The 23042-nt window shown below is 35.4% G+C and overlaps 1 protein-coding gene across 5 annotated transcripts in view; it reads right to left on the reverse strand.

Annotated features, from left to right (window-relative positions):
• Positions 1-23042, reverse strand: part of KTN1 (kinectin 1) — a 101474-nt gene that overhangs the window by 70189 nt on the left and 8243 nt on the right. Inside the window, exon 1 of one of the 5 annotated variants that reach the window (XM_045810564.2) lies at positions 13375-13525. The exons of the other annotated variants lie outside the window; for them this stretch is intronic. The gene's annotated coding sequence lies outside the window, so the exon portion shown is untranslated. Of the gene's footprint in view, positions 1-13374; positions 13526-23042 lie in introns of those variants that run through there. 5 annotated transcript variants of the gene reach the window in all.

A 23042-nucleotide genomic window follows, 5' to 3' on the forward strand; every position in this document is an offset into this window, starting at 1 on the left:
AAGCTACTTAAATTCAACTTTTGTGCTTTTAATGCATAAATGAATCTGAGAATTTTAAGTTTTTAAATGATTCATCTGAAGTCTCAAAAACAGGTAATGATTAAAGAAACAAAATTCCACCTAAACAGAGGAATCATTCTAAGAATTATTTTAGACTTTAGAAAACATCAGCTTTAAAGCTGAATAAATCTGATTTTGATGAATTTAAGACCACCAGAACCATTTTAATAGGACTTGAATTTTCCAAGACAACATAAAGCTACTCACAGTGACCTTTATTAACTGCCAGGATAGACAGACCTAGAAATCTTATATTGATAACATAATAAACTTAAGCAAATTATTTAATTGTCTTTCAACTTGCTTGTATCTCATTTTAAAATGTGGGGTATACTTTTTTCAAGTTACACCAGCAATGACTTAAGTCTGCAAACAGCCAGAAATGGAAAATGGAACCTGAAAACAAAGCTGTTTATTAGGCACACTCTTGATCTTTATGATTAAAATGCATTTGTAGGGACCCATGGGTGGTTCAGTTGGTTAAGCCTGAGCCTGCCTTTGGCCCAGGTCATGACCCCAGGGTCCTGGATGGAGTCCCATATTGGCCTCCTTACTCAGAGAGGAGCCTGCTTCTCCCTCTGCCTGCTGCTCCCCCTGTTTGCATGTTCTTTCTCTCTGTCAAATAAGTAAATAAAATCTTAAAAAAAAATAAATAAAACAGCATTTGTTAACATTTCATACTTCCATAAGCAATTTTTAATGGTATTAACACAAACCCTGACTTACTCAGACAAGGTTTTAACAAGTTGAGGGGGAACAAGAATCACATGCTAACAAAATACTAAAAGAAACTTTATACAGAATTGTTCTTCCCTGATAATTCATGAACCCTCAGGTTTTTAATTGATTAGACATATTTTACTGTGTCTCTAAGTGTTACTGGTCAAGCAGAAATGCTTTCAAGGGGGCGCCTGGGTGGCACAGCAGTTAAGCGTCTGCCTTCACACTCAGGGCGTGATCCCGGCGTTATGGGATCGAGCCCCACATCAGGCTCTTCCGCTCTGAGCCTGCTTCTTCCTCTCCCACTCCCCCTGCTTGTGTTTCCTCTCTCGCTGGCTGTCTCTATCTCTGTAGAATAAATAAATAAAATCTTTAAAAAAAAAAAAAAAAGAAATGCTTTCAAGAAGCAGAGACCATGTTCTATTTTTGGCTTTTCTGTTTCTTCGAACATTACCATCCATAGCCTGTACACGCAGACTGTCCAACTTAGCTGGGGAGTTGGGGGGAGAAAAAGGACAAAACAAGTCAGTACTCAGATTTTTAATCTGGGGAAGAAAAGATTCAAAGGCACTTAGCAGCAGCCATAGAAGCTGGAAAAAAAGGTCAAGTCAAAGAAAGAAAGACCCTGATGAACAGCAAACTGCAGCCATGCGCAGCCTAGGTCTTACAAAAGCAAGCAAAGCAAGAAGCAAACGTTCAGGGAAAAGAGAAGCCATGAGACCACAAGAACTCTGAAACACACATTCCTCAAATGTTCTAATGATTTTCTGATTTCCTTTTCCAGGTCCCACATAAGCCTGAAGAATCATGATTCCCATCTTTGGATTTTCAGGAGATTCCCCCAGCCAATTCAATTCACCTTCTCTTGAACTTGCTTTCCACATCTACAGAAGCCTAACCATAACACTGAGACAAATTTAAATTCAAGAAAATGGTCACGTTTCTTTAATCCAATAATCCTGATCCTTTAACCCAAGACATTTGCAAGGAAAAGCACATATAAAGATGTTCACAGCAACATTATACATAATATGAAAAACCGAGACATAAAATATCCAACATCAGAATGGGTTCAATTAGCAAATATCAACTCAATAAAATATTGCTATTAAAACTGTAAATACTTAAAAAAAAACTAAGATTTTTGTCAAATTCAATTCAATAAAGCTAAATAGTCAAAATCATAATTTTACTTGTATGACCAAGACATTTTATGTATAATAGGATATATCAAGATGATTTATTTTTTTTTAATGATTTTATTTATTTATTTGTGAGAGAGACACAGAACACACACAAGCAAGGGGAGTGGCAGGCAGAGGGAGAGGCAGGCTCCCCGCTGAACAAGGAGCCTAATGCAGGACTTGATCCCAGGACGCTGGGATCATGACCCAAGCTGAAGGTAGCCACTTAACCAAATGAGCGACCCAGGCGCCCCTCAAGATGATTTTTTTAAAGAGCTGTGCCAGAATCATGAATATAGTCTCACCTGCCTTAATATTTTAGTTTTACACTTTTTTTTTAAAGAAATTCATAAAAATGTTTAACTCTTTGCTTATTTTTAAAAATAGCAAATGAATAAGTACTACAATATCAATAATAAACTAATAAAAATTATAAGAAACTTTACATTATATACACAGGTAGAAGAGTAATATAAGGAGAGGGGTGCCTGGATGACTCAGCTAGTTGAGCGTCTGACCCCTGGATTCCTTCCACTCAGGTCATGATCTCAGTGTTGTGACATCAACCCTCACAGGGCTCTGGGCCAAGAACTTTGCATGAGATGCTCTCCCTCTGCTTCTCTACTCCCCCCACCAAGTGCATGTACGCACATGCTCTCTCTCAAATAAATCTTTTAAAGGGGGGGGGGTTATTTAAGGAGAGAAAAGAGGCAAAAAGGGACTGGGAATGAAATCCAGAAAAATACAGAGAAGGGCAAAGGCAGGAAGAGATTTTAGGTGTGGGCAGGGGAAGACAATGGAAAAATAAAAGGAAGGGATAGGAGAAGTTGAGATAAAGTTAATTTAGCCCAAGGTGATAGGAATCAAGTTGCTACAATTTTCTCAGTCCACAACATGCAATTCAACATAATGTTTGTTGAGTTGATAAAACATGGAGACTAGCAACTCAGGTTTTGAGATGACAGCAAAATTCACCAACAATAATTTCTCCCCTATTATTCCCTTTGTAATATTAATGAACTTTGAACCTAATTATACCTTAAACCTTAACAGATTCCAATCTGAATGTAATTAACACCCAATCGTGGACAAGTAAAGCAAGAATGAGATATCCATGGGATCATAAGAAAAGGACCTCAAACTATTCTCAAACCAAATTCCATACCAGTGGCTTTAATATTTTATTTATTCAAAAAACTGATCAAAGACCAATCCACTTACTCAAAACAAAAAAGTGTAACATGCTAAGGTGTACAGAAGGTTTCTGGACCCCCTAAAGGGTATACATGAATCCCACATTTAAAATCCTGGTCTAGAATAAAAAATGAGTTTTCATCCCTGCCCTACCAATAAAGGACTTAAAATTTTTTTACAAAAGTTAACAGAACGGAAAAACAATATATAAAAATTCTGTTTCATCTGAGTATGTATGATTCTGTGTTTCAACTGAGTATGTATTATGAATGCTAATCAAATAATTTTAAGATTCCATTTACTTGTCTTCTTATAACTGCATTTGTTCATACAAAAATTGAGCTGCATTACTCAGTTAAATCTTGTAAACTTCAGAAGACTCAACAACCTTTTTGTATTAATAATGTAAAACCTAAAATTTTAAATGATATAGAAATAAAATCTAGGAGCAACTACTACAATTTCAACAAAACCGCTTAATCAAAAAGGATAAAAAGGTACACATAATAATAGATTCACTGTTTATAATGGTAAAGCAACGAAATTATCTAAGTGTGGACATCTACAGAAACATCACACATTTAAACATCACACCATTTGGGGTGCCTGGGTGGCACAGTCTGTTGAGCGTCTGACTCCTTTCTGCTCAGGTCATAATGGGGAGGTGAGATCAAGCCTGGCTCAGAGCTCAACGCAGAGTCTACTTCCGACTCTCCCTCTCCTTTTGCCCCTCCCCCTAGCATTCTCACCCTCTCCCCTTTCTCTAAAGTAAACCTTTTTTTTTTAATCACACCATTTAAAATAATTAAGACAGTGTAAAGCAACAAAATACATTACAGTAACAAAAAAACTAAAAATTATGTTGAGCACAATTATATACATATAGATACAACCTGAAATTATACAGAAAAATGATCATCATTTTTTAGAGATTACAAATATTTTTAATGTACACCTGACCCTCGAACACAGGTTTCAACTGCGTAGATCCCACTTACAAGCAGCTTTTTTTCAGTACATAAACTTTCATTACCGATAACTAAACACAGTGTTATAAATGTATTTTCTCTTCCTCATGATTATCTTAATATTTTTTCTTTAGCTTACCTTACTGTGAGAATACAGTATATAATCATATGTTACACAAAATATGTTAATTGTCATCAGGAAGGCTCCCAGTCAACAACAGGCTATTAGTAGTTAAGTTTTAGAGCAGTCAAACATGGATTTTCCACTGCCTCTAACCTCCGCGTAACTGTTCAACTTTTTAAATTCTACATTAAAAAAGAAATTTAAGTAACCATCCTGAATGCACATTACGCTCTTAAAGGTTTAAATAAACACAAATAAAAAGGAATTGTTTACATGTTATAAAGAAGGAAAACTAAAACAATTTGATCAGTATACTACTGAATTTCAAGTAAATGTTAAGATTTTGAATTCTACTTTCTTACTACCATAACATTTCAGTTATTCTTGCTTCTGCCATCATTTTCTTTAAACTAAAAAGATTTAGTTTAGGAAAAATACAACAAAATTTTGACTAAAATCCAAACAAACTGAAAGTCAATTTTTTTCCACTGATGTACAGCAAACATACTAATAAGCAAGCACATTTGTGAAAAAGCAATCAATTGAGGGAAAGGTAGTTTTTGACCTAGGAATACTAAATTTCATAAAAGTTCCTATATAAATCAATACTGTCTGGACAACTAAATGAACACATCTTTTAAAGATACAGAGACACTCAGAGTAGTTTACAGGAGCTTTACTCAATACACAACATAGCTACAATTCTGTAAGTAGCTGTGAAGCCTAAACTGAAAGCTCTTATTACAGGCTCTTTGTAAAAGAATGTTCGTTAAAAAAAAAAAAAGAAAAAGAAAAAGAAAAAGAAAGAAAGAAAAAGGATCTGTAACCTGATCGCACTGAATCTAAATAGTCTGCATTCCAAACGTGCCACTACTCATACCATGTTTCCCTTCTTTTAAATCCATGATAACATTTTATGTTTTTTAAATGAACAAGTTAATCGTTTTATGAAAAATGGCTTACAGAAAGTACAGTGATAAAAAGTCTATTATTCGTGGACAAAAATCATTTAATCAAATTTCCATTCCATTGCAGAAGTATCTATAACACTTTCTGAACTCTTCTTGCTAAAATTTAAGAGTAGGCATTGTATTGTTGCTAAGCTTCAAATACAGTAAGCATGTTACAGTCCAGATATATTCTAAGCCAAAATAAATGTTAAGACCAATGAATAGCAATATAATAAAGCACTAAAATGAAATTGAGAGTCTTAACTTTTGGTCCCTATTCTGCCTTGGCTCCAGGGATATTTTCTTACAAAGCTCTTAAGGTCCAAAAAACGTGCATGATCTTGGAATACCAAGCCAAAAAATTTAAGCGGTCCCAAGATGGTGGTGCCCACAGTGCCTGTGGACAGAAGTAAATGCACACCCTCTCTGGTGGAATGCTTTCTCAAGCCAGGCTCCTCGAGATACCCAAAGACTGTCATCCAGATAAGAGTTCACAATACAAAATGACAGAACACAAGAGAAGCCACCTGGAGCAACAGGCAACAAAAACAAAGTAAGGAATTAGATCCCTAAAAATTTAAGATACTGGAACCAATAGATTACAACATACACATAAACACATAAGAGGGAATTGGGAAAATAAGCAAAGAAATGAAACTACCAAAAGTAACTGGGCTGATATGAATCGATCAGAACATCTACAAATAAAAATATAACCAAAATTTTAAATCCAATGGATACATAAAACACAGATATAAGGAAGCCTATTAAAATTACTATTTTACTAGGCCAAAGAGATCTGACGAGAGTGAATCAAGACAATGCAGACAGGGACACACCTGGGTGGACCAACTAACAGGGACAAGGCAACTCTTAGGGCATAGTGAAAGTGAGGGAGAAGACTCACACACTCTTCATTTCTAGCTTGGAAAAGTCCATAAATGATCACTTGCCAAGATCAAGAATACAGGGGTAGGTTCATGTCTGGGAAATTTAGATTTGATTTTGAAGAACATAAAGCACAACCAGACAGAGAAGATCAGCAGTCAATTGAGACAAAATCAGCAGTAAGAAACTACCACAGGTTCTGAATTAAGAAACTAAAACGTCATTTTTTTTTTAATTCCTATCTCACCTCCTCCCTATCAAATCTAAAAAAAAAACTCTGCATTATCCTTTATACAAAATCTTCACTTGCCCTTCAAAACCCAGTTCAAATCATACCTATATCCTTTTAACTACGGTCTTCCATAATAGGCTGTTATTCATTCATACAGTTACTTAGCACCAATTATATGTCAGCACTGTTTTCTAGGGTTTTCTGAATAAACAACAGTAAAAATAAAAAAAATTTTAAAAAGCCACAATCCCTGACCTTTTATGGCCATCATTCTACTAAAGGGAAGACGGGCCAGCAATTAATTTACAGTATAGGAGACAGGAAAATACATGGCCTATTAGAGCAAGAACAATAAGGACAGTGGAATTCAAGTATAATAAACAAGATAAAAAGTAGAAGATGAAGTGAAAGAGATCATTTGAAGGTGGCAGGGGCAGTGAACAAATCATGCAGTTTCTTAAAGGCAACTGTAAGGACTATGGCTTGGACTCTGAGCAATACAGGAAACCAGTGGAAGTTTCTGAGTAGAAAAGGACATAGAGGAGGCTGAAAGCAGGGAAAACTGTTAAGAGATGAATGAAATAACCTAAGCAAGAGATGATCAGAGCAAGTTGGTGGCATGGGGGTATTAAGAAGTTGTCAAATTATATACATTTTGAAGGTAGAGACAAGATGATTTGCTGAGGACTAAAATGTGGGGTGTGAAAGAACAAGCAAAGACAAAGTCAACTCCAAAGATTTTAGACTACGCCAAAAACAACAAAATTGCCCTTTACTGAGATGAGGGAAATGTGAAAAGGAAATGAATGGGGTTGAAGATCAGGAGGTAAGTTTTAGACAGGTGGAGATGTCCAGCAGACAGCTAAACAAAACAGTGTGTGACAGGTGAGACATGCAGGCTGGAGATACAAATTTAGGAGTATTCAGCACATGAATCATATCTAAAACCAATTAACAAAAATCAGCAGCATGCTACCTTGGTGGCTTAAATGAAAAGCGTATGAAGAAGGACAGCCTGATCAACTTTATCAAACAGTGTTGGTAATAAAATATGATGAAAACTAGAAAGTAACTGTTGGATCTAGCAACACAGACATTAGTGGTGATTTTAGCTGAACAGTAGGGTAGTTGTAATCAAAACCTGACTGAAATAAATTCAAAAGTGAGAAGGATGCCAGCAAGTGTGGACAGCTCTTCAGAGGAGTCTCTACAAAGAGGGCAAAGAAATGAAATGGAAGCTAGAAGGAAATATAAACTTGAGAGTTTGATTTTTAAGAATAGAAGAAATTACAGCATGTTAGTACATTGACAAAGATGATCCAGTAGAAAGGGAAAGACTGATGATGCAGGAGAATGAAGGGCAAGGTTATCAAAGAGCAAGAATAGGATTTGGTGTACAAGTAGAGCGGCTTTAGATGAAAACACAAACTTCTGTAAAAGCAGAAGGAAGGAAGAGATAGGCACAAACACAAGCAAGGAGGTAAATATGGTATCAAAGTTTGTGAAAACTCTCTTCCTCAGTGCTACCATTTTCTTAATGAAATGGTAAATAGTTATTAGTCCAGAGTAAGGGTAAAAATGGTGGTATTGGGGGGCACCTGGGTGGTTCAGTTGGTTAAGCATCTGCCTTTGGCTCAGGTCATGATCCTGGAGTCCTGGGATTGAGCCCCACATCAGGCTCCCCACTCAGCGGGAATCTGCTTCTCCCTCTGACCCTCCTCCCTCTAGTGTTCTCTCTTACTCACTCTCAAATAAATAAATATAAAATTTTTTTAAATAATTTTTTTAAAAAAATCGTGGTATTTGAGGTGCTATCGAACACACTATAATTATTATATTGTTAACTTTTTATTCTTTGTAAACTGTCCACTTAAATTTAAAATGTGAATGGAGAATGCAGGATGCTTTAGCAATGTTGCACAAATTGATTTGCTGACTTTAAACGAATTCACGATCTTGCTGAGGAAGTTAAGCACACAGTATCAATAAATCAGAGCATAAAAACCAAACCTGAGTCTCCATATGGTTCTACTCTTCCAGCTCAAGTACCATTCCTACAGCTAGTCCCCCTTCTCCTAAAATCCTAGAACATTTACTCTCCGTGTACACATTCACAGAATTTTATGACATAGGAGACAGTCCATCTAACAATTAAAGGGAGGCAATCTACTGCAGTGTGATACAAATAAAAGGACAATAGAACTCAAAATCTAAAATGGATCCAAATAGACAAATATTTAGTTTACTGTATGTTATTTCAAGTCAAGAGAGGAAAGACTAGATCATTTACATCAAGTGAAGACATCAGACAGATTAAAGTTTTAAACATTTAGAAAATGTATAAAGTACTAAAGAAAACACAAAGAAAAAAAAGGCTCACCTTATTTTGTACAGTTGTATATGGTTAAAAGTTTACAAGTGAATTATACCTGCAGTAAGAATTTTTAAAAGTTTGAGTCTACATATCAGTAAGAAAAAGACACCAGTGAGAAAAACCAAGCCATGAGCCACTTCCTGAAACGGCCATCAGAATATAAAAACTCATCTAAATTTCCATTCTCTAGTCAGTTGCTACACCAAAGCATAGTGGCCCCAGAGTCCACAGTAAAACCATATATTTATCTTTTAAAATAAGAGGAAAAAAATTCAAAGTAACTAAAAGATAATCTAGTAAATGAAACACTGAGTTGCCTGACATGGGAATTCCATTTACAACAGCTTTCTAAAATTAACTTTACAAACTACACTGAAATCTCAAAGCTGTGGTGCAAGTTCTCCTTTTAAACTGCGACACACAGTTATTTCTGTGACTCATACCTTATTAACACACCTCTTATTTCAAGCAATACCCATTCTAAAGTGCTGCTACCCCAATCTGAAACAAATCCAACTAATGCCGGAGATGAGTAATAAAATTTAATTTCTCCATTACGTATCATGTCACAATACAAGAAACTTCTATGGGGGGGGGGGGGGGCAAACTTACTTTTTCCTTAATATAAGAACAGATAAATCAGTTTGAACAGACTCTTCAAGAAATTAAAAAAGAACTGCATGACTGGTAGGTGCTGAATGTTAAACCAGTATCTTTCAGACTTCTACTTAACCATCAAGCCCAAACTAGTACATTTTCTCAGGAAACAACATTGCATAACACCTCCATAGGTGGTAATCTGGTTAAAAGTTTATTCTGTAAAGAAACCTAACTTTTGATAACTAAACAAATCAGAAACTTTAACACCAAAAGCACACTTTAAATACGCTGTATTTCAAGTAGGCTCCACACGCAGCATGGAACCCAACACAGGGCTTGAACTCACAAACCTGAAATCAAGACTTGAGAGGAGATCAAGAGTCAGACACTCAACCAACTGAGCCACCCAGGTGCCCCAAAAACTCAGTATTTCAAACCAATACATAGTTTTCAAAGACAAGAACATAAATCATCAAAACTGCTCAAAAATTAACACCCAGGTGCCCCAAAAACTCAGTATTTCAAACCAATACATAGTTTTCAAAGACAAGAACATAAATCATCAAAACTGCTCAAAAATTAACACCCAGGTGCCCCAAAAACTCAGTATTTCAAACCAATACATAGTTTTCAAAGACAAGAACATAAATCATCAAAACTGCTCAAAAATTAACATGAGGACATAAAATTCACATCAATAATGTAAAATAGCTATACCATATACAGACGACTTCCTTCCCCTAACATCTACAATCTTGACCTACCTTTTACTTTCTCACAAGATTTTTGGGTTAGAAAGGGCCATCTAATCCAATTAGCCATTCAAAGATTGGACACAGCTGAATGGTCAGTGAGTCTCTGTTTGAAAACGTGGGATGAGGGGCACCTGGGTGGCTCAGTCATTAAGTGTCTACATTTGGCCCAGGGCGTGATCCCAGGGTCCTGGGATCGAGCCCCGCATCAGGCTCCCTGCTCCGCTGGGAAGCCTGCTTCTTCCTCTCCCACTCCCCCTGCTTGTGTTCCCTCTTTCCCTGGCTGTGTCTCTCTCTGTCAAATAAATAAATAAAATCTTTAAAAAAAAAAAAAAAAAGTGGGATGAGCATTTCCCATTAGTCCCTTTCATAGCTTTAGAAAGCTGTTAGAACATTTTTCCCAGTTTTGATCCAAAATCTTATCTCCCTGTAACTTCTTCCCATGGTCCTTCTTCTGCCTAACCTCACCAAATAGGTCCAATCCCACTACCAAAAAGTAGTTCTAATAACTGATGTCTGGTATCGATTCAATTTACCAGCCAACGGAAAACCTACTTCAAAACCTGTCATCCCCTAGGAATGCCTGATTAGACTGTTAACGTTGCACCTGAGTTACTTTATCAGCCTGTTATGTTCATCACTTTAGGTCACTGAAAAATAAAAACACTAAAATGATAAAATGTTATATTTATTCTTGCCTATTCCCAGGAAACACATAATACTAAAAACATCATTTCACAAACCAAACATGAAATGCAAATGATGAGACAAGAATGTCAAATACTATCCAAAAAGACTTGAGGGTACTATTGGAAAAGCTTCACTTAGGAAACAATTTTTAAAATTTGCCCAAGAACAGCCAAATAAACACAGAAGAAATAGACCAAATACATATGAAAACTGTGGTACATTAATCGACAGGCCATTTCAAATCAATACATAAAAAACATAGATTACTTACTAAGCAGTATTGACACAAATGACAGCCACTTTCAGGGGAAACTAAGCCCCTACACCTCAATACTATATGGATCAAAGTTTTAAAAGATAAAAAAATTAAACCATGAATAACTAGAAGACACAGGTGTATTTCTTTGCATTTTAAAAAAAGCCTGTTTTGTAAAAGGCTTTTCTGTGTCTCAAGTAAAACCAAGCACCATAACGGAAAAGACAGAAATCTGACTAGAAAACACTGAAGATTTTTACGGCAAAAGAAAAGAAGAAAAGTGACTAAATCCCACAAAATGACCAAGGTCTGATTGCCTTAACTTACAAATATCACTAAAATGTGATAAAAAAAATAAACCCAAAGGATATATATTTAGAAGGTTCTCAAGGGAAAAAAAGATATCCAATTAATGTATTTTTAAAAATGCAACCTCAGTCACATTGAAGAAATGCAATTTCTATCTTAAGTTGGCAGGGCAGGAAAATGTGAAAATGAGGAATCACAAAGGGGTACAAGGAAATTCTGGAGGTGATGCACATATGTTCATTATCATGACTGTGGTGGTTTCAGCAATGTACACATGTCAAAATGTATCATATTGTACACTTTAAATGTTTGAAGTCTATTGTGAGTTTTAAGTTGATAAAACTGCCTAAAAAAATTAGGCATGGGTCAGAGAGTATGAAAACCAGTACTCTCATTTAGTGTTAGTCTGATTATAAATAGTACAATCTCCTTAGAGAGAAATTTGGAAAAATAAAGTACAAATATAGTGCATACTCTTCGACAGAGAAAATTCCTTTTCTAGAACTACTAAATATCCATATTCTATAGATATAACCACACAAGTAGGAAGATATACCCAAGACAGTTCACTTAGCAATGTACTTGTAAAAATTAAAAAGAACTGTATGTCCAGCATTAGGGAAATGACTAAATAAGCCTATAGTAGAATTTCACATGTAATATGGTAAGACACTAAAAGAAATATTGTACATAAATCAAACATACATAAAAAGTAAGTTGCAAAGCAGTATAGAGAGAAAATTACCTTTTATGTGACAGAGTCATGCTCATACATGCTTAAAAAACTCCTAGGACACGTCAGAAACCATTAACTCTATGGTGACTTCTGGGCACTTTCCTCGGTAACTTTTTGCTTTATATCCTTCAGCATGTTTACATTTTCCCATCATGCACATATTACTTTTATAACAGAGTTTATATTTAATTATATTTTTAAATTATGAATTATGACTTAAAAACCAAATTGAGGAATCCATGTCTAGCATTATGAGCAAAAACTCTTTCAATCGAATATAACAAAAACTGTTTTGCTCTAAGATAAGTAAGTCTTCTGGTATTTAAGGGAAATCCTAAGAAAGGGGGAAAATCAAATAGGAAATGAAGGTGTTAATGGCTATTTGAGGCAAGGACAGAAGATTCTGAGCTGCAGCTGGGGGAAGTGGAAATGAGAGAGGTATTAAAACTGAGACTTTCAAGGGCTCCACAGTCACAAAGGCTAAATTAAGAGGAAGAAATTCCCATATTAAACAAGGAAAAGAGAGCTTGTCCCACTTTTCCTACCATTCAAAGCTAACAGAAGGTTTTCATAAAGATCTTATAAACGATGGGTTCTGAGATTTGCATCCAGTCTCTGCCACACCAGAATACTCCCACCTCTTCAATCAAAAATAACACAAAAATGGTGCCAACATCCTGAAATCCTCTGGAAAAAAATTCCTTCTACCCAGTCTAGCCTGCACAGTACAGTATTTACACATACACTTCTGCTGAAGGTGAACTTACAAACAGGGAATATACCTCCAAGTATTCCAAACAGAATAATGTGATAGAGTATAAAAAAAACTTTCATTTATTAGAAGCATAAAAGAAATCACATACAAGAAAAATAACTCATAAAAAAAGACCAGCAAGATTAGAAAGAACTGAAGAAATTGTGTGTGAGAACCCATACATATATACATATACAGATAGAGACTTTTAAGACAGATAATGATAACTTAAGAATTATAAAACAGAAAGATCTGATCAAAACTGACAACGCAGGGCAAAAGAATACATTAGAGAAAACATGAAAGAAAAACTAATAGACATGAAGGAAAGAATGAGAGGGTCCAGAAGGTCAAATGGGAATTCAAGGAGAGAAAAGAACCAAAAAAGGTGGTATTTGATGAGATAATAACTGAGAATTTTCAAAAACTATTGAAAAATAAGAAACTTCCAATTCTAGAAGGGCAATAAAATCTAAACAGAATAAACATATTTAAATGAATATATAGTAAATAATATAACAAAAGATGCAATGGTCTTAAAGCAATATGAAAACAATCTATAAAGAAATTAAATTAGACGTACATATTACTCAGCAATAGAAGCCAAAGAATGGATTAAAATCTCCATAGAGGGGCGCCTGGGTGGCACAGCGGTTAAGCGTCTGCCTTCGGCTCAGGGCGTGATCCCGGCGTTATGGGATCGAGCCCCACATCAGGCTCCTCCGCTATGAGCCTGCTTCTTCCTCTCCCACTCCCCCTGCTTGTGTTCCCTCTCTCGCTGGCTGTCTCTATCTCTGTTGAATAAATAAATAAAAAATCTTTAAAAAAAAAAAATAAAAAAATAAAATAAAATAAAATCTCCATAGAAAAAATCACCATTAACACAGAACTCCAGATCCAGCTAACCATTGGAATATCTAGTTTTCAGAAGCAGAAAAGACTATAGCTATGTGTACAAAACCAACTGCTAATGTTAGCAAACAATTAACAATACTGATATGAAATTTAATAATCCAAAATGTAGTTTTTAAAATGAGCAATACTTCCTATCAGAATATGACTGGGAATATTACAAACCTCTTTCAGTACCTTAGGGATTACAGCTGACCTTTCTCCTAATAAACTTTTCAGGAAGCCAGGGAGAAAAGTGCTAGCAAACAACTTTCTCTTTCTGGCCCCTCAATTATAGTGTTCAGAGCTTCCAAATACGAAACCATATAAAATTAGAACAAAACTTCACAGTATTTTACAATCAAGTGCACCAAACAGTAAAAGCCTGATTATTTTTTCTAAGACAATACAATCTATTCTTCAGTCTACATTTCAATTTCTATACTTCTGCAGTCTGTATTTCAATTTTTTAATGTCATTCCACAAACTCCCACCTCTTGTACTTAAGAGAAAGCAAAGATATAAAGTCTACACAAATAGCAAAATTGTGAATAGCAAAATCTTACACATATCCAAACTGCAAGCACATATAAATTGACAGAACCAAAAAACGGCAAGGCAACTACTTATATTTAATATACTCATATTTTCCTGGAACATCACCTACATAATAAATTATTAACCTACATTGGAGTTAAACAATCTTTAAAAAATTAAGAATATTCTCCCATTCCCATTTCACAATCTTATATAGTCACCCTTCTCTGAAATTGTACCTTGAGAACTACAGTTTAAAAAAACATTCACTTAAGATTTTTACTTACTTACAAAAAGGTTTACTTTATACTACTGAAAGTTTAACATACCGAAGGAGTGACTTTCCTACTAATCTGTATGTTCTCTCCTACCTACTGTTTGTAAGCCCAGTGTGGTGCTCAACGCATTGCACTGTCAAATAGTAAATGACTAAAAGGCAACCAGCCTAAATCTGGAAAGAAAAAAAAGGTTTTCTTCAAGACACAAATAATATCAAAACATAAATAACTTTATACATGTAGTCCTTAGGAGCTCCTCCCTCAGGATTTTCTTTCAAAATAAACCTTCATAAATATAATACACATTAATCCTCTCTGTGTTCACTAGTACTCCGGAAAACAAAAATCAAGGACTTTTTATCATAATACGGACTTCATTATAACGTTCTTGAAGCTGCAAAAGGAATATATAACAGAAAGTTAAAAATTAAAAAGTCCAGATAAAACTACCATAAGTTGGAAGTGCAGGTTATGTATTTTAACGAACATTTAAATCTGGAACACCTAAAACAAAAAACAAAAGAAACAAGTTTTGTTTCGGGTTTTATTTTTTGTGTTTTTTTTTGTTTTTATTTTTTTGTTTTTGGTTTTTTTTTGTTTTGTTTTTATTTATTTTATTGTTTTTTATTTTTGTTGTTTTGTTTTTTGGGTTTTTTGTTTTTTGTTTTTTGTTTTTTTGCTGTTGATGCTATTCTTTTGACTTCCAATAAACAACCTAAACAAAAAAGTGAGAAAAGTTACCTTACTAAGAATAGTCTCCAAGAAAAAGTCAAGTCTCTGAGATTTCACCAACTGAACTTCCACACTCAAAGCTGCTTTGTAGGTTAACATAATCAAAGCTTTGAATAGTCAACCTTCAAAATTGTGATTACCAAGCCTCGCTTCCAGACAACAGAAATATTTAAGAGCTTCAAAGGTGATATCAGAAATCTAAAATATACCCACAAGAAAACAATCCCATTGATAACAGCACCAGAAACACTACTCAATAAACATAACCAATAAGTGAAAGATGTATACACTGAAAGGTGGAGACCAATGAAAGAACTGAAGATGATACAGACAAATGGAGACATATCAAATGTTCACAGAATAGATGAATATTGTAAAATGCCCATACTGGGGGCACCTAGATGGCGCAGTGTCTGCCTTCAGCTCAGGTCATGATCCCAGGGTCCTGGGATCCAGTCCTACATCCCGCTCTTGCTCAGTGGGGAGCCTGCTTCTCCCTCTGCCTGCCACTCCCTCTGCCTGTGCTCTCTCTCAAATAAATAAAATCTTTAAAAAAAAAAAAAAAGATTCCTAGGGGCGCCTGGGTGGCTCAGTTGGTTATGCGTCTAACTCTTGATTTTGGCTCAGGTCATGATCTCACTGTGTGGTGAGGTCGAGCCCGGCATTAGGCTCCATGCTCAGCAGGAGTCTGCTTGAGATTCTCTCTCCCCCCCACCCCTTCTCACTTGCTCTCTCTAAAATAATTCTTAAAAAAAAAAAAAAAAAGACTTTTTATCCTTTGCCACTAAGCGCTTTCATTACCTTTTCTAACAATGGTTTTTCTTTCTTTTTTTTTTTTTTTGGTATTAGTGATTGTTCACCTAAAACACACACAAAATCAATATTTTAAAATGAAATTTCAACATTATGATTTCAGCCAAAGACACACTCAGAAACTTATTCAACATAATGGTTTCCAGTTATATACAGATATCCACGTACTACATACAATTGGATAAACCCAGAACATTTTGCCTTGCATACATATCAAGGGGAATGCAAAGCTATCATCTCCTAGAACTCTTCAGTCTTTTCCGCCTGTGTTCTATTTCCACGCTGTTTAAAGGACTTCTGTTTGGCTTTTATTCCCCTGAAGGTGCTTATCTGTGCCAAATTTGACTTTTAAGTGCAGGTAAAATGCAAGATAACCCTGAGCATCAAAAAGGCTGACATGAGTGAAGAAAATGGTACAAAAAGAATAAACTTTCCAGGGAGTAAACACCCCACTGACCACCACCATCACCAAGTTTTCTCTTCCACTTCTGGCAAGTACAGTATACCTTTATCAATTACACTTTACATTCAAAGTATAATTATTTTCAAATTGTTTATATTTACAGAAACTCACCTTCATTGCTAAATTAATATTTTCTTATGTGAGAAGTTGGTCGGTTGAGATGGAAAACAGCATAATTTCCCATTAAAATTAACGGAGGGGCGCGTGGGTGGCTCAGTCAGTTAAGTGTCTACTTTGGCTCAGGTCATGATCCCAGGGTCCTAATATCCAGTCCCACATCAGGCTCTCTTCTCTCCCTCTCCCACCCCTCCTCCCCCACTCTCCTTCCCCGCCTCTGCCCACTACTTGTGCTCTCTCTCAAATAAACACATAAAATCTTTTTTTTTTAAATTTTTTTATTAATGGAAATACGTTTTCATGTAATGGCTTTTCACTTGGCAGCAGGGTTTTCAAGAATGAATTCAAGACATTAAACAAAGCATAGTTTCTGAGTTTGAGGCAACAAGCAACAAGAATTAAGGCAGCAAGAGATACCAGTTCTACCTTGAAAAGAAAAAAATTATTCAGCTTCAGTTAGACTAGCAAAGGATATCTACACTCCAAAACAGACTAAAGAAGCATGGGATGAGTGATATCAACTAGCAGGAACAAGAATCACACTTCAAGGCTTATGAATTTTAAATGATTGCAATCATAACAAATTAGTATGATACTAAAATCAGATTTGTTCTCTATTATAGAGTTGAAAAATACCCAACAAGATTAAAAGAAGGCAGAGTTGCACAAAGCAAGAGAACAGATAACAGAACTAGAGCAGTCAGGGTACTGTGGGCTGAGCATCAAAAAACAAATTAGGATTATAACAGGTAAAAAAGAAGATGAAGACTTCTGGTAAGGATGGTTCTATTCCAAACATTTGAAATGATAGATAAACACAAAAAGAGATTAACAAAAGATATGGCTGAACTCAAAACTAAAATAACATCTCCCTGAGTCAGAAACAATAAAAATCCAAAACAGTAACCAATACCTAAATGCAGTATAGGAAAGAAAGAATGGGGAAGATGACCAGATACTGACTCTAGGAAGCAAAAGGTCAGAAATTCAGCTCCTGCAGATAACAGCAACAGAAGTGAACCAGATTCACTACTTGACACTAAGGGGTAGGAATGGGAGTAAGATTTGCACAGGTTGTGGGGACAGGGAGGAGGAGAAAATGGGAAGGAGAGGAGAGGAAGAGAAAGGAGATAAAAAATAATCAGGCTGCAAACCTATTACCTAGAGTTACAGCTTTATAAAAGCTCTGAACCTGGAGAGGAAAGAAGACAAAACATCTACTCTTACAGCCAATTTTAAATTAACAACTCCTTAATATCAAGTAGTAAGCCAGTATTCACATCAACCCAACTACTTTGTAAATATCTTTTCAGTTATTTTATGTTGACTGATTCATTTATCATCTTGGTTTCTCTTTTTATTATTCAGTTTATCATTCTTAGAATTTGGGGTTAGAAAAACCAGTTGGTCCTATAGGGATTCCCAGTATGAATTTTGCTGATGGCTTCTTCATAGTATTTAACAAGTTTTTTGTCCTTTTATTTCCTATAAATTGGTAAATGTAAAGGCTACATCAGGGGGCACCTAGGTGGCGCAGTCGGTTAAGCGACCAACTCTCGGTTTCCGCTCAAGTCCTGATCTCAGGGTCATGAGATGGAGCCCCGCATCAGGCTCTGTGCTCAGCATGGGTCTGTTTAAGTTTCTCCCTCCCTCTGCTCCTCTCTGCTCTGCTCTATCTCAAATAAATAAATCTTTAAAAAAAATAACGCTACATCAGATTCAGGATTATGAGTTGAGTGTATGACTATGGCATAGACAGCGTGGCATACTTCTAGAAGTACGTATCTAATGTCCAGACGTCTCCCCCTTTGTAGTGACAATAGAAGCTACTGGTGATCTTTGCCTAGACAGTCTTAAGAGATACAAAATGGTGGTATTCTATTATTCTTTCTTGATTAGGTAGAATACATCTATAGAAATTTCTCTTCTGATCTATTTGGTTACCCTGAGACACAAATCATGTGAGTTGGACAAATGTTTATTTTTCTTTATTTACCAGTTGTCAAAATAATAAGCTGGTCTAATAGCAACTAATTAATGGGGTTTTTTTTTTTAATGTTTTAGTATCTTGAATTCATAGATTAAACATCTGATTGGTCTTAATTCATTAATTACTATCTTTATTAATGTTCAAATTCCCCCCTTTTTGGCCAATGGGATATTATTCAGGATGGCTCCTGTGTTGTTTTGACACTACTCTCATAGTTTTGGACCTCTCTATTACTTCGGATATGTTCTAGGCTGTGGCAAACAGACTCTAGAGTGGTCCCCATGGTCCCTGCCTCATGGTGTTCTCACCCTTGTGCAATCTCCTCCTATTGAGAACTGACTTGCTTCTAATCAGTAAAGTAGGGCAAAAGTGACAGGATCAAAAGTGATTACATATACATGATTACATTACCTAAGACTGTAACCGATGTTACTAGGACACACTTTCTCTTCCTTAATGGCTTTGAAGAAGCTTCCATGTTATAAGCTGCCTATGGAGAGGGACATATGGCAAGGAGATAAGATGAGAACATCCTCCTAGACAACAACCAGCAAGAAACTGAGGCTTCCACTTAGGCAACTTTCAAGGATCCAAAAGCTACCAACAACCACATGAACTTGGAAGCAGATCTTCCCCCAGCTAAGCTTCCGACGGGGCCCAAGCCTTGGTCAACACGGTAATAGCAGCTTTGTGAAACACTGTAGACCCAGTTAAGCAGAGGACCCAGTTAAGCAAATTCCTGACCCATAGAAACCATGGTATAATAAATGTATATTGTCTCTAACCTTGCAGTAATATTGTAACAGAAATTAATCATTAATCTGTAGGTTTGTTTCATACATTTCCTGCCTTAGAAAATGGCCATTCTAAGCACTAGTTTACTTTTATTGTGAAAGGTATTTAAAGACCACAATTTAGGGACCAGGAATGTTTTTTTGCTACTAGGTTGATCATTGTTTCTGGGTCTTTGGGGCCAGAAAATGCATACATTTTTAATAAGCTAAATTACTGCATGACTCATACAGATCCTTTCATTCCAATTTAGTACTACGGAAATTTTACTTAATTTCACTGACCTTAACACTACATCAGTTTTCAACAATGCTAAAAATCTCAGTTTTCAATAATACCAACGTAATCACTCATTTCATTTAGCCCGTAATGTACACATTACTACCAAAATTATGACTATAATAGTCGAAGATTTGTTTTCCTTTTTTGCCATCCCTCCTCCACTCTCTTCCTAGGGTATATTCTAATTGGGACATACAGTCAAATTACCACGTTTTAAAGTCACATGGCATAGTTCACTCTGGTGTTCACAAGTGAATACAAGTAAGATTCAGTGGTTTCATTTTACTTTTGATTTTTGGGATTTTTAAATTTTTTTTAATAATTATGTAAAATATTTAAATGGCTCCAAAGTCAAGTCTTCAGAAAAAGAAAAATTCAAAGCACAGATTATACCCTTGTGCTTTTCTATACTATGCTTCTCTCCCCCATGGATAGTCATCATTTTTCAAACTTCATTCTACTTTTAGTAAGAGCAATACATATATAATCATCTCCTTCTTAGTACATGATTGCATATTAAAAACATCTATCCACTTTGCTTTTTTTTAAATACTGTGTCTAGAGGCACAGTGGGCCTGGTAGAAACTAAATAACTTGGGAAGAGAGGTACAGGGCGTTAGCAATGATGGAAAAAAAAGTTTAAAATAATCTCCACTCAAAATAAGCCTAACCAAAATTTCAAACCACACATCATTTCAATGATGGAGGAGGGAGGGGAAGATCAATAAAAAAATTAATTAACACCAAATGGTATTAGTTTTATGAAACAGTCTTCCCAAAGATTTTTAAATTTGAACATGCTGAAGATGTCAGAGAGATAAGAGACCCCTTTTCTAAGTAGCAAAAAGATAACAGAACAAAAACAGAAAGAACTGAAATAGGTGTATATGAAAAAGCAAGTCCAAATATAAGAAATGAAAACTGTAGATACTGGCATATAGACTCAACAGACAAAATAAAGTCTATACTGAATAGAGTAGAACTGGTAAACTGCTACATAGTAGTACTGAATTCACCTAGTATGAGGCATAGAAAAATAAAGAGAAAAAAACTGAAAGAACAATTAAGATACAAAGACCCCAACTTAGGTCTTTCAAAAGAGAAATGAAAATAACACACACCGAATTTAAAGAGCTGAGAATTTTCCTAACTTGAAGATTGGATTCCTCAGAGTATACGTATACTCTTAGTACAAAGACATATAGAAGTTTTTCCACTCTTACAGTGCACTGAGGTGAAATTGTAAAATATCAAGCACAAAGAGCTGCTACTTCAGGAAATAATTAACCAGACTGCTTCACAACAAATGTCCGTAACTTAAGGAAACTACATGCTGCAAACACTACCATCGCTAAAATATTTACAAATCTCTTATAAAGTCACATGGGGTGAGTGGAGACTTCAAAGTTATCTAAACTTAAACTCTATCCATATTTTAACATTCTTACATAATTATTTTCTTACCACTCTATAAAAGCAAGCTGTGGACACTGAATAAAAACTGGTAACTCAAAGACTTATTTCAAAGCATCTAGTAAATTCACACATTTTAGCCTTAAAAAAACAAACTGAAATGCTAAGTAGTAAAATTTTAGAGAAAACAGTAGCATAAAGAGAAATAACAAAAATCAATTCCAGGCAAAGAATTGTGAAAGGCAACATAAAAGGACATGTAAGAATATCTTTATAACCTTGAAGTAGGGAAGAATTTCTTAAGACACAAAGTATAAATCATAAAAAGAAAATACTGATAAATTGAACTACATTAAAATTTTTAACTTTTACTAAGACAATATATAAGAAGACACACACACACACAAAAGAAGCCACAAAGTGGGAGAAGACATTTGTGGTACTAGTCAACAAAGAATATTCAGAACATATACACAGAACTCCTCTCAATCATAAAGAACAACCCAACAGAAAAATAAACAGCCACTGCAGCCAACATTAGAAAAGATGTTTCCTCTCAGTAAACAGAAATGCAAAACCTACAAGGTATCATTTCATTAGGGTATCTAACTGTAGTATTTGCCAATTATCAAGTATAGGCAAGAATGTGAGCCATCACATGTATATATTAGTGAGGGGAATAAACTGGTACAAAAACAATGGAAAACATCTTGGCACTACCTAATAAAGCTGAAAATGAACCCCTCCTACAATTCCGCAATCCCACTCCTAGTGTAAACAGGAGCTCCAAAACAATATGCTTGAACTGCAAATCTCAGCTCATTAGTGGATAGCAAAAATCAACTCAGTGGGTCTTAATCACTATTCTTATCTTTAATGAAATGGACTAGAATCACACAGGCATTTTTTTTAACAAACTTTTTTTGTTATAGATGTGGCACATCTGATAATGTACTGAGTCTCATAATGTAAAATTTATTAAAGTAGTAACAAAAATGTTTTTTAAAACACTATCCTGGAGACACTTAGGCATGCAAGTGTACCAAGAGACCTATGCAGGGTGTTCACAGCATCCTTTTTTACAATAGCAAAAGAAAAGTGGAAACAACCTAAATGCCCATGAACAGGTAATAAAGTGAAAAATATTCATACAATGAAATTCCACACAGCAGTGAAAGTGAATGAAGTAGGGGCGCCTGGGTGGCACAGCGGTTAAGCTTCTGCCTTCGGCTCAGGGCGTGATTCCGGTGTTATGGGATCGAGCCCCACATCAGGCTCCTCCGCTATGAGCCTGCTGCTTCCTCTCCCACTCCCCCTGCCTGTGTTCCCTCTCTCGCTGGCTGTCTCTATCTCTGTCAAATAAATAAATAAAATCTTTAAAAAAAAAAAAAAAAAAAAAAAAGAAAGTGAATGAAGTAGAGCTATATATAACATGGTTGAAGAATGTCAGGACCATAAAGCTGAGGGTAAAAAGGAAGTTGCAAATAAACTCATACAAAAGAATCTCATTTATAAAGTTCAAAAACAAAACAAAAAAATATTTTAGGTATACAAATATATGTGGCAAAACTAAAGAAAAAGCAAATAAAATGGTTACTTCTGGAGGAGAAGAGCACATAAAGAAATTAAAAGTCAGGATAATGTTCTTGAACTGGGGATTAGGTACAAAGCTGTTTACTGTATCCTTACTCTTTATCTTACATGTACCTTACTTATAAATACTATTTTTATGTACTTAATTTTAAAAGAAAAAAATTTTAAACAAAGTTGAATGAAAGGTACACAGGTATTTGGTACAGGGTATTTTTTTTTTATTTAATCTTTAAATTGTACAGACACATTCTATACTCTCTTGTACACCTGAATCATTCAGTCTTTGTTTTATTTGAGAGAGAGAGAAAGCCCACACAAGGAGGGGGAGTGGTAGGGAAGGGGGGTGGAGA

The sequence above is a fragment of the Ursus americanus genome, chromosome 26 (assembly GCF_024610735.1).
Source record: "Ursus americanus isolate L20-20 chromosome 26, mUrsAme1.1.p, whole genome shotgun sequence".
Classification (NCBI taxonomy): Eukaryota; Metazoa; Chordata; class Mammalia; order Carnivora; family Ursidae; genus Ursus; species Ursus americanus.